Source organism: Ursus americanus, chromosome 1 (assembly GCF_024610735.1).
Source record: "Ursus americanus isolate L20-20 chromosome 1, mUrsAme1.1.p, whole genome shotgun sequence".
Classification (NCBI taxonomy): domain Eukaryota; kingdom Metazoa; phylum Chordata; class Mammalia; order Carnivora; family Ursidae; genus Ursus; species Ursus americanus.
The window spans coordinates 95,076,296-95,088,589 of NC_142127.1; the positions used below are offsets into that span (position 1 = coordinate 95,076,296).

The window sequence follows — 12,294 nt, forward strand, 5'->3', positions numbered from 1 at the left end:
GCTTACAGGGGAAATTGAACCAGAACCTGGGTTTTAATGACACACTTGAGCCAATACCATGATGACATGCTCAGGCTTCAGAGAAGGCCCTCGGGTGCTTCAAAGTATGTAGGCAAAGACATAGAAAGCTTAGACTTCTGGTCCAAGAACCTCCTGTGTCATATTCACCTGGGTGTTGTCAAAAACAGATTCCTGGGCCTTATCATAGACCTGTTCAATGAGAAATTGTAGAGGTTGGGCCTGGGACATTGACTTTTTAATGAAATCCCCAGTAATATTTATCCTGCTATCCAACAGTTACTCAGAGATATATGGGTAGATATTGGCAACACCATTTACTTGTATGCAAGAGAAACATATAACACATTGCTTTTATCTAACAAAGTCAGAAATGTAATCTATGTAAGAGAAAGAAGAGAGAGGGGAGAGCTTGAAATGAGTGAATGTTATTTTCCTTTCCTTGAGTAAGCTACTGATTAGTTGGCATCTTGCAAAGAAGACAATCAGGGCCATCTGGATGGATCAATAGGAAAATCCATTTTGCTCTGTCTGGATTCTCCCAGAGACCTTGGGAGTTTAACAGTGGTATATGTGGCAGGCGAGCTGTGAAGAATGTCCATTCTGGTTCTTAGTTAGAACCTCCATCTTACACATGCTGGGCTTTTGTTATTCTCTTCATCAGAATTCCTCAGCACTTCAGTTTGAGAACCACTGATAAGAGCTACGTCTGGCAGGGGCTGGTGCTGTTGGTCAGGCAGGCAGGAGAAACTGAGACTCAGGCCTGCAGCAGTCCCTACCCCAGAGGTCTGCCTAGATGGTTGCAGGCCATCTAAGTGGGAGGGCTAGCCAGACGAGAGTGGTGACCCCAGATGGAGCCATGACCCAGAACAAGGGGGTGCTTCCCAGAGAGGACACTTGGTCACATGGTCTAATCAATATGACAGAACGGGAGTCTTCCTTGGGAGACACTGGAAGGACAGGGAGAGCAGGCATTATGAGAGCAATGAGGAGGTCTGGCTGTCATGACTGAGCCAGAGATCCCAGGCATTAGAGCTGACAGTGATGTTGGGGAATGAGGTGATGAAATTCTTGGAACATGCCTCTGCCTCCAACAGGTTTATCTCAGGAACGATTTCAAAACCAGATTTCAAGAACTTTGCCCAGAGTGGGATCCAGCAAAGCAGCTAGTGGTGAGAACTTGGGGAAAGTGTGCAGCACCCGAACTTTTCCTCAAAAATGCTTCCATAATAATGGTAGCATATACTTTGATATGTTTACCTGTGTCAGACACTGTTCTAGACATTTTACATACCTGTATTCCATCCTCTCTGCAATGCTCTGGGGCAGGTGATATTAACATTGCCATTTTAAAGATGGGAGACACTGAAGCACAACTTGCCCAGTGTCCTATCAGAGTAAATCAGGGACTTGAATCCAGTTTATTTAGCTCTAGAGTTTCTGGCTTTAATGATACTTTATCTACACTTGACCATTCTCTCCAATTTCTTTCCTCTTCCTGTTGCCATTAAAATATACCAGTTGTCATTAAAACTCTAATGACTTACAGTGTCATCTGCTTAGTAAGAGAGAGCTAAATCTGTACCTGAATAGCCACTCAACAGTGGTCATCAATTTAGGAAAGGCGTGGAAAACTTTTTCAGCACCCTCTAAAATTCACTTTGGAAGATCCTAGCCTCTGTGTTGGGCTGTCCTGTACTGCAGGCTTCTGAGCTGTCCCTGAAGGCATGTGGTCTGCCTAGGGGGCCTCAGAATCACCTAAATGACCCGGGCGAGAAGATGTGAGTGCTCACCTCAATGCCTCCAAGTTTAACTTAAAAAAAATACACGCATATTTCTTTGGTCCATGAGATTTTCAATACTGAGCTACCAACTAGCTGATTCTACCTCTAGGGTTGTAGGGCTTTTGTCCTCAGCTGCTTGCTTCCTGCCCATAACTATGTAGTAGCTTGATGGCCCGTAGCTACCACAAGGCAAAACACCATAGCCCATGAATCAAAAACCCCAGCCAATGCTCAAAGGCAGTGTGGGCCCCGAAATCATTAATCTGGAAACCGATCTAGTAAAACAAACACTCCAAAAGAGCCCTATGCAAAATGCTGCTTAGCATCACCTCTTTTCTCTTTAGATTTGTGTTAATGTGCAGTTGACAGAATCAGACACTTATCTTTAAAATTAAAATAAAAAAATACAGTTCTTCAAGAACATACTGACCTACTTAATTATTACTATTTTTTAAAGCTAAAGAAATTTCTTTTCAAGATGATGAGGTTAAAAGAGTGTAAGTAAAATCTGTTGATTTTGAAAATGCGTGCGACTCCTTGGGTAATTGGGACCATGACATTGTCTGTTTTCCTCATTCAGTTTCTTCTTGGATTGCAACACAGAATCACTGAAGAAGACATAATTTCATAAATAATTGCTCACCTTTCTGGGGGTAGACTGCAACTGTCTTTGATTGATGCAGGCAGACGTGTTTATCCCCTGTGTTTATATTCTCCGGCTGCTGAATCTTTAAGTGCAATTTCTTGTCGGCAATTTAATCAGCAATATTCTGCATTAAGAAGAACCCTCCCTGCTTTAGATTTATAAAATGCAGAAACATTTCAATTCAGAAATAAGGCTACACCAGTCAATGTTTTAAAAAACCAAGATTCCCTCATCTTGTACTTAATGTACTAGGACTGATTTCTTTCCCTCCTATTGAATTACCTCAAACAAGAAATCCAATTTCTGATTTGTATTTAATATCCTATGTTTTCAACGGTTTGACATCTAGAAGTAATTAAATATTAGGTATAGGTAAAGGCGTTCCTGTCGGTCACATCTCACTGCCCTACATTTGTCCTACTTCCTAATTAAATATGATCTAGAGGGCTAGGACAGGGACTGGATGTCACAAGAGATGGTTTCCATTTGGCTCAACCATTAAAAAGCTTTGAGACTTTGGATAAGTCAGTTCATCTCTTAATGCATTAGTTTTACTCACATTTCAAGTGAAAATATTAGGTGCTAAACCCGTGAGTCTCTTCTGACTCTGTTGTTTGATGCATCCCTGGATTACTGAAGGATGGGTAGATCCCTCAAAAAAAATGACCCTCTTCCTGCCTCTGAGACTATCTGTCTGATGTTGTTCTCTCTTGCTGGAAGGGCTTCCTCTATAGGTCCAGAAAACAGAGTCTAATCCTTGAATCTCTGCTTAGAGTCCACATACTTCTTCATAGAGTTTTTCTTGTGCTATTGTCTAGAAATGATCTCTTTCAAACTCCAAGAGTACTTTGTACTTCTGTAGAAGTGTGGGTCTTATTCTGATATATTGTGAAGTTTTTTTTCTTATTCCCATTAAGACGTATGGCCAAGTAAGGCAAGGGCCATACTTATTCATCATTTTCTTTAAGGTAGCCCTCAGACCAATGCAATCTTTCTCGAAGTTGATATGCCATAAGTATTTATTGAACTTGTTGAATGAATTGGCGTAATGATTTGAGAGGGCTACTAAACTCAAGGAAACAAAAGCCATATGAGAAATGTTTGACCATTAAGTGAAAAAAAAATCAGATCCTCTGACTTAGAAAATTCCACACTGAAATCGATATAGTCGTTCAGCCAAAAATGACCTATGCTGAATGCTGAATTCATTGCTTCTGCTCTTAAGTGTCCTGTTTAAAAGAATGTCTATTCCATTCCAGGCAGATTTATTAGGAGAAAGATATGAAGAATATAGCCATAAAGCATTTAAATGTGGACCATTTTGTAGATGTCAAATCATCATCAGTTTCCGTACAAATGAATGGCTATGAAAATTGATCACTTCTCAACATTTGGAGAGAGAGAGATGCATTTTTTAAGAAAATAGTAGAGATCAACATTTTAAAGAAGGAATTCCAATCTGCTTAACATTAAGCATTATTGAACTTAGGTGCTAAAGAGAACGAAAGCACATTCAACCAGGTCATTTAACCTCTTTGGCAGAAAGGCAGTGCATAAATCCAAGGAGCTATTATCATGTGACTGGCAGTCTTGCACGTGTGTGTTCCTACGTAAAAATGGGGTCAAATTATAAAATATTTGAAAAGCTTTTTTTAATGTTTGGAAAACTCAGTTTTTCAGAATTCAGTAAATGGATGGCAATCGCACATTTAATGAACTGTCTGCATGGTGTTTCTCAGTTGAAGCAAACTCATTATTGTTGTTAGTTGATGGGAGCTAGGTTAATTAAATGTTCCACTTCTAGTGGAATAACCAATCAGTTGAAGAATCTGGGCTATTGCTATTCCCAAATGAAAGAAATAAAAATACTAAATAGAATCTAACAGTGGGGAGAGAGTGTTAGTAACATGGATTTTGAAGCAGCATTATCTTGTCTAGCCAGGTATACCCAGAACAACTGAACATAAAGGAAAAAAATTCAAATCTTGAAGTCTGTAACATTCTTTTGACAATTGATGGTAGAGGGAAAACTTTCTCCTACATTTTATTCTAGTCAAATTACAGTTACATTAAATAAAATAGCATTAAAATTTTTTTTTGCATATATTTCCTTGTTATAGATGGAACTGATGTAATTAAGTTGAGAAAGAAGAAAGGGTAGAAAAACAAAAGGCAGAAAGAACACATAAAGATTGGGGGCATCCGTGTATCGTTCATCCCTAGATATGGGTGGGTAGTTCTAATGTGGTTTTCATTCCCATGATTCAAGCAAGAAATCTAGATTCCCAGGAACCAGAAGACTGAGACAAGGTTTTGGTGTTAGCAGCCCCCAACAGAATGATGACAGCTGAAGAGGAGGCATTGCTCTCTCAAAGCTCTCACATTCCGAGTATCAAAGTTGCCTCTAGATCCACAAGCTAGCTTCTTTCTTTGATTGATTAGTTTTTAACCACTTATTAATGATTGATGACAAGAGGGAGATGTCAAAACAATGAAAGCTTTTGTCACTGTTGGCCCAAGAGAAATTTCAAACCTAAGAAATTCGATTGCCTCAGAGTGGTCCTTGTTTGGTTGATGGATAATGTTACTCTAGGGCTACAGAATTCACCTTGGCATCTCAACCAAGCTATGTTTATGAGTTCTGAATATGAAGTAAAATAAAATTGTCCATTGATGTTTTGGAGAAAAACAGCTTGATTCTCTATCCAGCCATGATTCTCTATTTCCCTTTCATGGTCAAACCATTCAACTGAACGCGCTGCAATTGCTGCCTCCATTTCTTGCCCTCCATTGCATTTCCAACAACCCAGCTCCCTCTTCTGCTCACTCCCAAGTCACGCAGGGCTCATTCCCAACTGGTCTCTGGCCCTGGCCTCTTTCCTCTTTCAGTTTTCTTACACTTCACAGAACATCTGACATTGTTATTTGCTCCATCTGAAGACATTTCTCTTGATTCTCATAAGATATAAGATCCTCATTAGCGATCCTTTTTGGACTCTGTCTCTTTTGCTTTTTTGGCAGGGGTAGGGGAGGTCTGTCCTCCATTTATATAAAAAAGCTCTTCTGACACAGTGTTGTGATTAGCTTTTGAATATTGATCACCCTAACTAAATTGTCAGGGCACAATCCTGAGTCTTTTTTTATTGCAGCCACAGCACATTTTCTGGCACAGAGTCCATGTTCAATATGTGTTCCTTGAATCATCAAATGGCCGTTTCACTAAAGTGAATGAATGTGTATCCAATCTCCACAATTAAATGGTAAATTTTTGAGAACAAAGACTGTATGTTTTATTTAAGCACCCATGGTTTCTAGGACTGTGTTTTGCATACTCAGTTTATATTTATGGATTATCTTTCCAAAGCTAACATTTTTTAAATAGCAAAGCCTGATAGAATTACCATGATTACGAAGCATTGACAATAATCTGAATTTTGCACAGGATGAGAAGATCAAGACTAGTGAAGATATTTCAGAACCAGCTGCTCCAAAGAATATCAGTGGAGAACCCAGGTTTAGATAATTTTTTATATGAAATAGAAGAGAAGTCAGTCCCGTTACTGATTGGGGAAACTAGACAGTACTCAGCAAGGAAAATGAAAGCAAGTACTCATAGTCTAAGTAGTTTATATAAGAATTAAAGTAGAATCCATTAAAAATAGCATAGCATAGCTATTTACTGAATGAGTCTAGAAGCAGTATTAGGATATTATGTTGTAGATAGAAAACTATCAGCTAGATTGTACATGGTATGAGTATGGCCCATTTCCTATTTAATTTCTAGAATTTAAGGAGAATAAAACCTATATCCTCATTTCTATACTTTTGTTTATTTTTAAAAACTCCTTTGTTTGAACAGCTTAAAAAATAATCTCATTTTAATGGAAAGTAGTTTCAGAGAGTTCCGTGAGATACACGTGTGGGCAAAGACACAGGAGTCAAATGTCCTGCGGTTGAAAGGTAGATTTATCACTAAACATCTGTGCTTTTAGGGCATGTCAAACTCTCCACGTATCGGTTTTTTCATATTTACCTCAGAGGATTGTGAAAAATTAAAGAAAATTGGGTTCAAGAAAAGACCTTGTAAAATGGAAATTGCTATGCAACTATAAGGGGCAATTGACTTTTAGCTCTCTGTGGAAAAAATAAATATTTTATTAAAAAACGAAGTAAGGTCAAAAATGAATTAAATTTTCAGAGATTCCATATAGTTTGTATAACTCTTCAGTTCGGCTTGGGTAAAGGATCTGACATCTTAAGTAGCTCATCCAATACCTGACGTGAGAGCATAAAGCTTTGGAGAGAATGTAAGCCATTCTCTGTTCCCACAGGGGGCGGGCTGTTTTCAGGTTGCTGAGTGATATCTCAGCCTTGAAGGTGGAGGGACATCACACCTGGTGCCATACAGTTAACCTTATCCTATAAAGAACAGCTCTGAGAACAAGGAGGCCACCTGCATTGTACAAAGGGTCAGGTAAGGAACACCTGGGTGGCTCAGTTAGTTAAGCATCTGCCTTTGGCTCAGGTCATGATCCCAGGGTCCTGGGATGGAGTCCCCAGGCACTGGGCTCTGTGCTCAGTGGGGAGTCTGCTTCTCCCTCTTTCTCTGCCCCCCCCACTCATGCTCTCTCTCAAATAAATAAATAAATAAATAAATAAATAAATAAATAAATAAAATCTTTAAAATAAAACAAAACAAAAGGTCAGGCAACATGAAACATGATTGTGAAAGATGTTTCATCAGCAAAAGAAAAAAAGTCACTAGAACTGAGGGGGTTGACATGTTTTTCAAATGTAAGAAATATTTTTTTCTGCTTAAAAATAGTTCATTTTTTAAAATAAAAACTCTGCTTCTCAAAAGACATAGGTATTGGCCAATGAATTAGTTGGAAACCAAGAAGACCCCAAATGCTTAATATAAAAAATATTTAGTATGTAGATGGAGGACAGCCAACGGTGTTGTGTCTAAGCAGTTTCAATAGAATCGCTTCTTTTAAAGTGTTCAGTTAACATGGAAAAAAGTGTTAAGGTTAGCATTTGAAAAATTCAATGCCGGAAAACAACAACAAACACTTAAATTTTGTACAGAGTTCTGAGTTTAGCCACAGACACAGGAAGAATGCTCACCCCCTCAATACAGATTAACTAGCATGAGTAGGCAATGCATGGAGTGACTGTCCATAGTATTTTTCATAAATGAGAGGCTACGACACAGAAATAGCTGTTGAAATGCGTCATTGTCAATTTTCTCATTTTTTATGGACTTCCACGGCTTTCCCAGTAAAGTCTTTATCCAGATGCTAATTAAGCAGAGGTTTGCTTTGCACATCAATTTTTAATATTCACTCCTCATAGTAAAATGAAACCTGCAGCGTGCAGCTTCTCCAGTTAAAAGCAGTCCTGACCTACTTCCATGTGAAATCAATGGAACACTTACAGAAACTCACAAGTAGCTGACATTTAAGGAGCCCAGCTCCCAATCCATGTTGGTCTAAAATGGGTGTTTCCCTGGGCTTCAGCATCCTCTATTAATTTTAAAAGTTCTTCCAAGAATAGAGAAGACTATGGAAGCTATTGAGCCAGATAAGTGAAGCAAGACCTAAGTTTTGTGCCCCTGAGGGATTGTGAGCTCCTGTGTCAGCTACATTTGTGATATCTTCGAATTAACAGAAACTCCTAGGTCTGGGACTGAGGAAGGGAAAGCGAGTCCTAAAAGGCACCCACTTGCATTCAAGTATAATCCACAAAGGAGCAAAATGGAATCTACCAGAGTGAGGTCTTCAGACACCTATGTTCCAAGGCTTTTGAAAGTAAGACATGCAGCAAACTTTTTCGGAGGCTTGTATGTTACATACCTGAATTGAAGGGAGTGCAATAGGAACAGGAATCATATCCAGCTAGACAGAGGGGCAGTAGTCATCAGGGCAACACACTGGGGCTCCTTCTACTGAGGGGCTCCTGCTGCAGATCAGCTAAGTTCCCTTCAAGAGTTAATGTGCAGCCACATAAGAGGATAAAAATGGAGAGTTGGCCTCATGCTAAATTCCAGAATCCTAAGCTAGAGGAGAGTGAAACTGTAAAATTGACGGAAGAAGTAGTGTTCAGTGTACATACATTTTATTACCTTGGTTAAGTTTATTCCTAAGTATTTGGGGGATTTTTGATGCTATTAATTCATAAACATTTTAACCACATATATGCATTCATTCAGTCTTTCATTCACTCGATGCATGTTTATAAAACACCTACTGTATGCCAGGAACTATTCCAGGTGCTAGAACCTTTATTTTGAAATGTCAGGCAATAAAACCTGAGAATTCAAATGAAGATGAAAGGTACATTTATTAATGAGGAAGGTGCCTTATGAGAGAAGATTTGGCAGCCAAAAACTTTGTTACAAAGATATAAATAGTAAAAAAAGACAGAAAGATTAAAAACTGAGCATTTTATTTTATTTTATTATTTATTTTTAGAGAGAGATCACATGCTTGTGAGTTGGGGGAGAGGCAGAGGGAGAGAGAGAGAATCTTAAGCAGGTTCTGTGCCCAGCGGGGAGCCTGACGCAGGGCTCAATCTCATGACCCTGAGATCATGATCTGAGCCAAAATCAAGAGTCAGATGCTTAACCAACTGAGCCACCCAGGCACCCCTAGAACGGAGCATTTTAAAAAGGCATTGTGTCTCTTTCCCCTGCCTCTACACTGTGCCATTCTGGCCCTCCTGGCCCAGCTTGCAACATTTCCTTAGGTTCTGAATCTCACAAAGGCCTGGGCATCCTTGATTCACTCCAGTATGCTGGGTCTGGGGACCCTCAGCAGACAAGCGGTTTTTGTTTGAGGCATAATCATAGCCTCAGGTGAAGAATCTTGCAAATACTACTCTCTTCTTATTCTCCTCCTATTCCTTTGGTTTTTCCCTGTTTCCCTTCCTTTTTTTAACCCATAAGCCTAACCCCATACAACGGATATTTGGAATTCTCTCAGGCCTTATTCTTCATTCAGATTGATTTTCCACAAAGAAGTCTGTTACCAGATAACTTATGAAACAAGGCATCAGGGTAATGAAGAGTATTGGTAACATCAAAAATAAAGAGTAACATCTAATGCAGCTCCTCTCTTATTTTAATTTAATTCATAAAAAGGTGAAAAATAAACCCCTCTCTTCCTGAGGCACTTTGTGATTAAGCAGTTCATACATGCATTGTGTGTGTGTGTGTGTGTGTGTGTGTGTGTGTGACAAAATACAGAGAAATGATGATGCCAAGGTGACACAAGGGGGTAGGTGGCATGCCCCTAACCTAAAAATAAGCTGAAAAAGAAAGAAAGAGAGAGGGAGGGAGGGAGGGGAGGAGAGAAAGGGGGGGAAATGAAAAAGAAAGAAAGAAAAGAAAGAAATACAAGTGGAATGATACTGCCGTATAAAATTTCCAGAGAACTCTTGTATTCTACCTTCCTTCGCTCCCAAGAGAACAAGTGGAGACTAAGATTCTTAACTTCCTACTCTCTGTCCTTAGACCATGAGTCACACAGTGACAAATAAATATTTGCTAGGCCTAGGAAATAGTCTTATTCAACTTCCTCGTGTTACAGACAAACTAAAATCCAAAGAGGTTCAAATACTAGAGCAAAAATAGGATGTTATGTAAAAGTACATTCTGAAAAGAGTTCAGCTCTCCTGAATGCCCTCTAAATGTTAAGAAATCAACATTTAAATAGATAACTATAGGTTTTGCCTATAGCTTTACTTGATCTTCTTGACTAACTTCATTTAAAACACTATTTTGGGGGGGAGGGGAACAAAACTAATTAATTAGAGATTTTTCCTAAACAAGTGTTGAGGTTTTGTCCCCTCCCTCTTCAAATTTATATGCATAGTTTTTCCTTAAGAAAACTATGAAAAATTCCAAATGGACCGACAATGATTTCCCGGCACCATTTCTTTATCCTAGCCATATTTATCTAGAGGATCGGTGAATTAAAATCAGCAAGAAATGCAATAGTTTATACATTCAATTCTGTAGTCATCAGTTATATTACCCTTAAAAGGGTTAAAATTTCTGCCTTGCTTTGCTTATGAAACCTTAATAGCTCTGACTTTTTTAACCCCCCAAATATGGCCATTAGTAACTGCGATTCCAACAATCTAAGTTTTGCATTTGCTTTGCTAGAATTTAATTATTCTTTCTACCCTTTGTGATGATGGGATTCTTCTTCTTAGCATTTAGTGTTTGCTTCAGGAACAGTTATGAATGTATTTTCAGAATTACATCTTTCAGGAAGAATGGAAATGATATTTTTCTTCCCATGCATTAATATTTTTAGTGCCTGAATGCCTCTGTTTCTTTTAAAGAAGATTGAAGCATTTTTCCATCTGCCTGTTAAAATGATTTGAGTCTTAATTAAAGTTGATTGCACCTGTGCATGTATTCAACTACCCACACACCTCCCACCTACTAGTGGCAAAGCTTGTCTTCCCTTCGAAAATTAAAAGAGCGAACTATGACCTTAAAAAAAAAGAGGCATAGAAAACAGACCACACTGAGAAGTAAGTATGATGTTTTGTAGCTGTCTTGGATCAGTGACTTTTCTATCTCCTAATGATTGTTTGGCAGGTGATGTAAGGCAGTCAGTTATCTTCCTTAAACTGTTGGTTTCCTTATCAATTAGAAGGCAGCCTAGCTGAAGAAGCAAAGCAAAAGAATAAAAATTCAACAACAAATTCTCACCCACCCACTCACTGATTGTGTGTGTTCTTAGCTCTGGCAGCTCAATTTCCCCTTATTTATGAAGATGGGGAACAATCATAATGCAAGTAAGTAAATAAATAATGGTGATCATTTTAAGATTTGATGTGGTCAAGCATTCTTCTTCTTCACCTATGCATTTTTTTCAAGGAATTTCAATAAATATAAAATAGATCAGCTCCTATTTTTTTTTCCTTTCTCTTGGGTAAGGAAAGATAATTAAAATGCTTTCAGCTAAAATAGGGAAAACCAGGGAAATAGAGAACCCAGCCAGTCTACAAAACGAGTAATGAAAAGTATATTACGTGTTGCTAAAAATGTTCCATTAAGCGTAGAACAGTGTTCTGACCCTCGCTTTACTTCAGAAAGTCTTGGTAAGCTTTTAAAAATTTACCAATGTCAAAACAAAAAAATTTACCCGTGTCAAGGCCACCGCCTTAGCAATGTAATCTAATTGTGGCCAGGCATAGATATTTTTTGAAGGCTCCCCAAAAGTTTCTAATATGCCGTTAGGGCTGGGAATCTCTAATACAGAATGTATTCTGGTACTCATCAGTTGAATCCTAACCTTGAAGAATCTTGAGTCCAGATGCCTCATTTAGAGATAAGCAAATTGAAGGTTTAGAAGGGGAAGGCGATTTGCCCAAGGCCTCCCAATTCACTAGGGGCTAATCTGAACTGGCACCCAGGGTCTCATAACCCCAAGACACCTGTGTTTACGCCGTACCATGTTGGCGTTGGGACTTCCCAGATCTTGGCATTCACAGGTATGAACCTGCTGTACTTGGTTTCTGAATTGCTGTATGAATCCATGCTCCGCATTATTAGCACCAATTTTATATCTTCCAACAGCATCTCAGCCGTTTCTATAAAACTGTGGCAATAACCCCATGCAACAGGAACATCAATTTTGATCCCAAATGCCTTATAGTAATTTCCTGTGCATATTAACTCAGTCTTGAGGATACATAAAAGTGTCCTACATTATACCAAAGTCTTCCCAATCTATAAAATGTCTAGGAGTGGAATATTGTTTTGATCTTTCCAGTGATTCTCTTTCTCTGCTGTTGTTCAAAAGGTTATTCTGACTTTACTGCTTAAGA

General features: G+C 38.7%; 1 protein-coding gene across 1 annotated transcript in view; it reads left to right on the forward strand.

Annotated features, from left to right (window-relative positions):
• The window catches only part of NYAP2 (neuronal tyrosine-phosphorylated phosphoinositide-3-kinase adaptor 2), a 144,838-nt gene that overhangs the window by 50,073 nt on the left and 82,471 nt on the right, over window positions 1–12,294 (forward strand). The window lies entirely within an intron of this gene.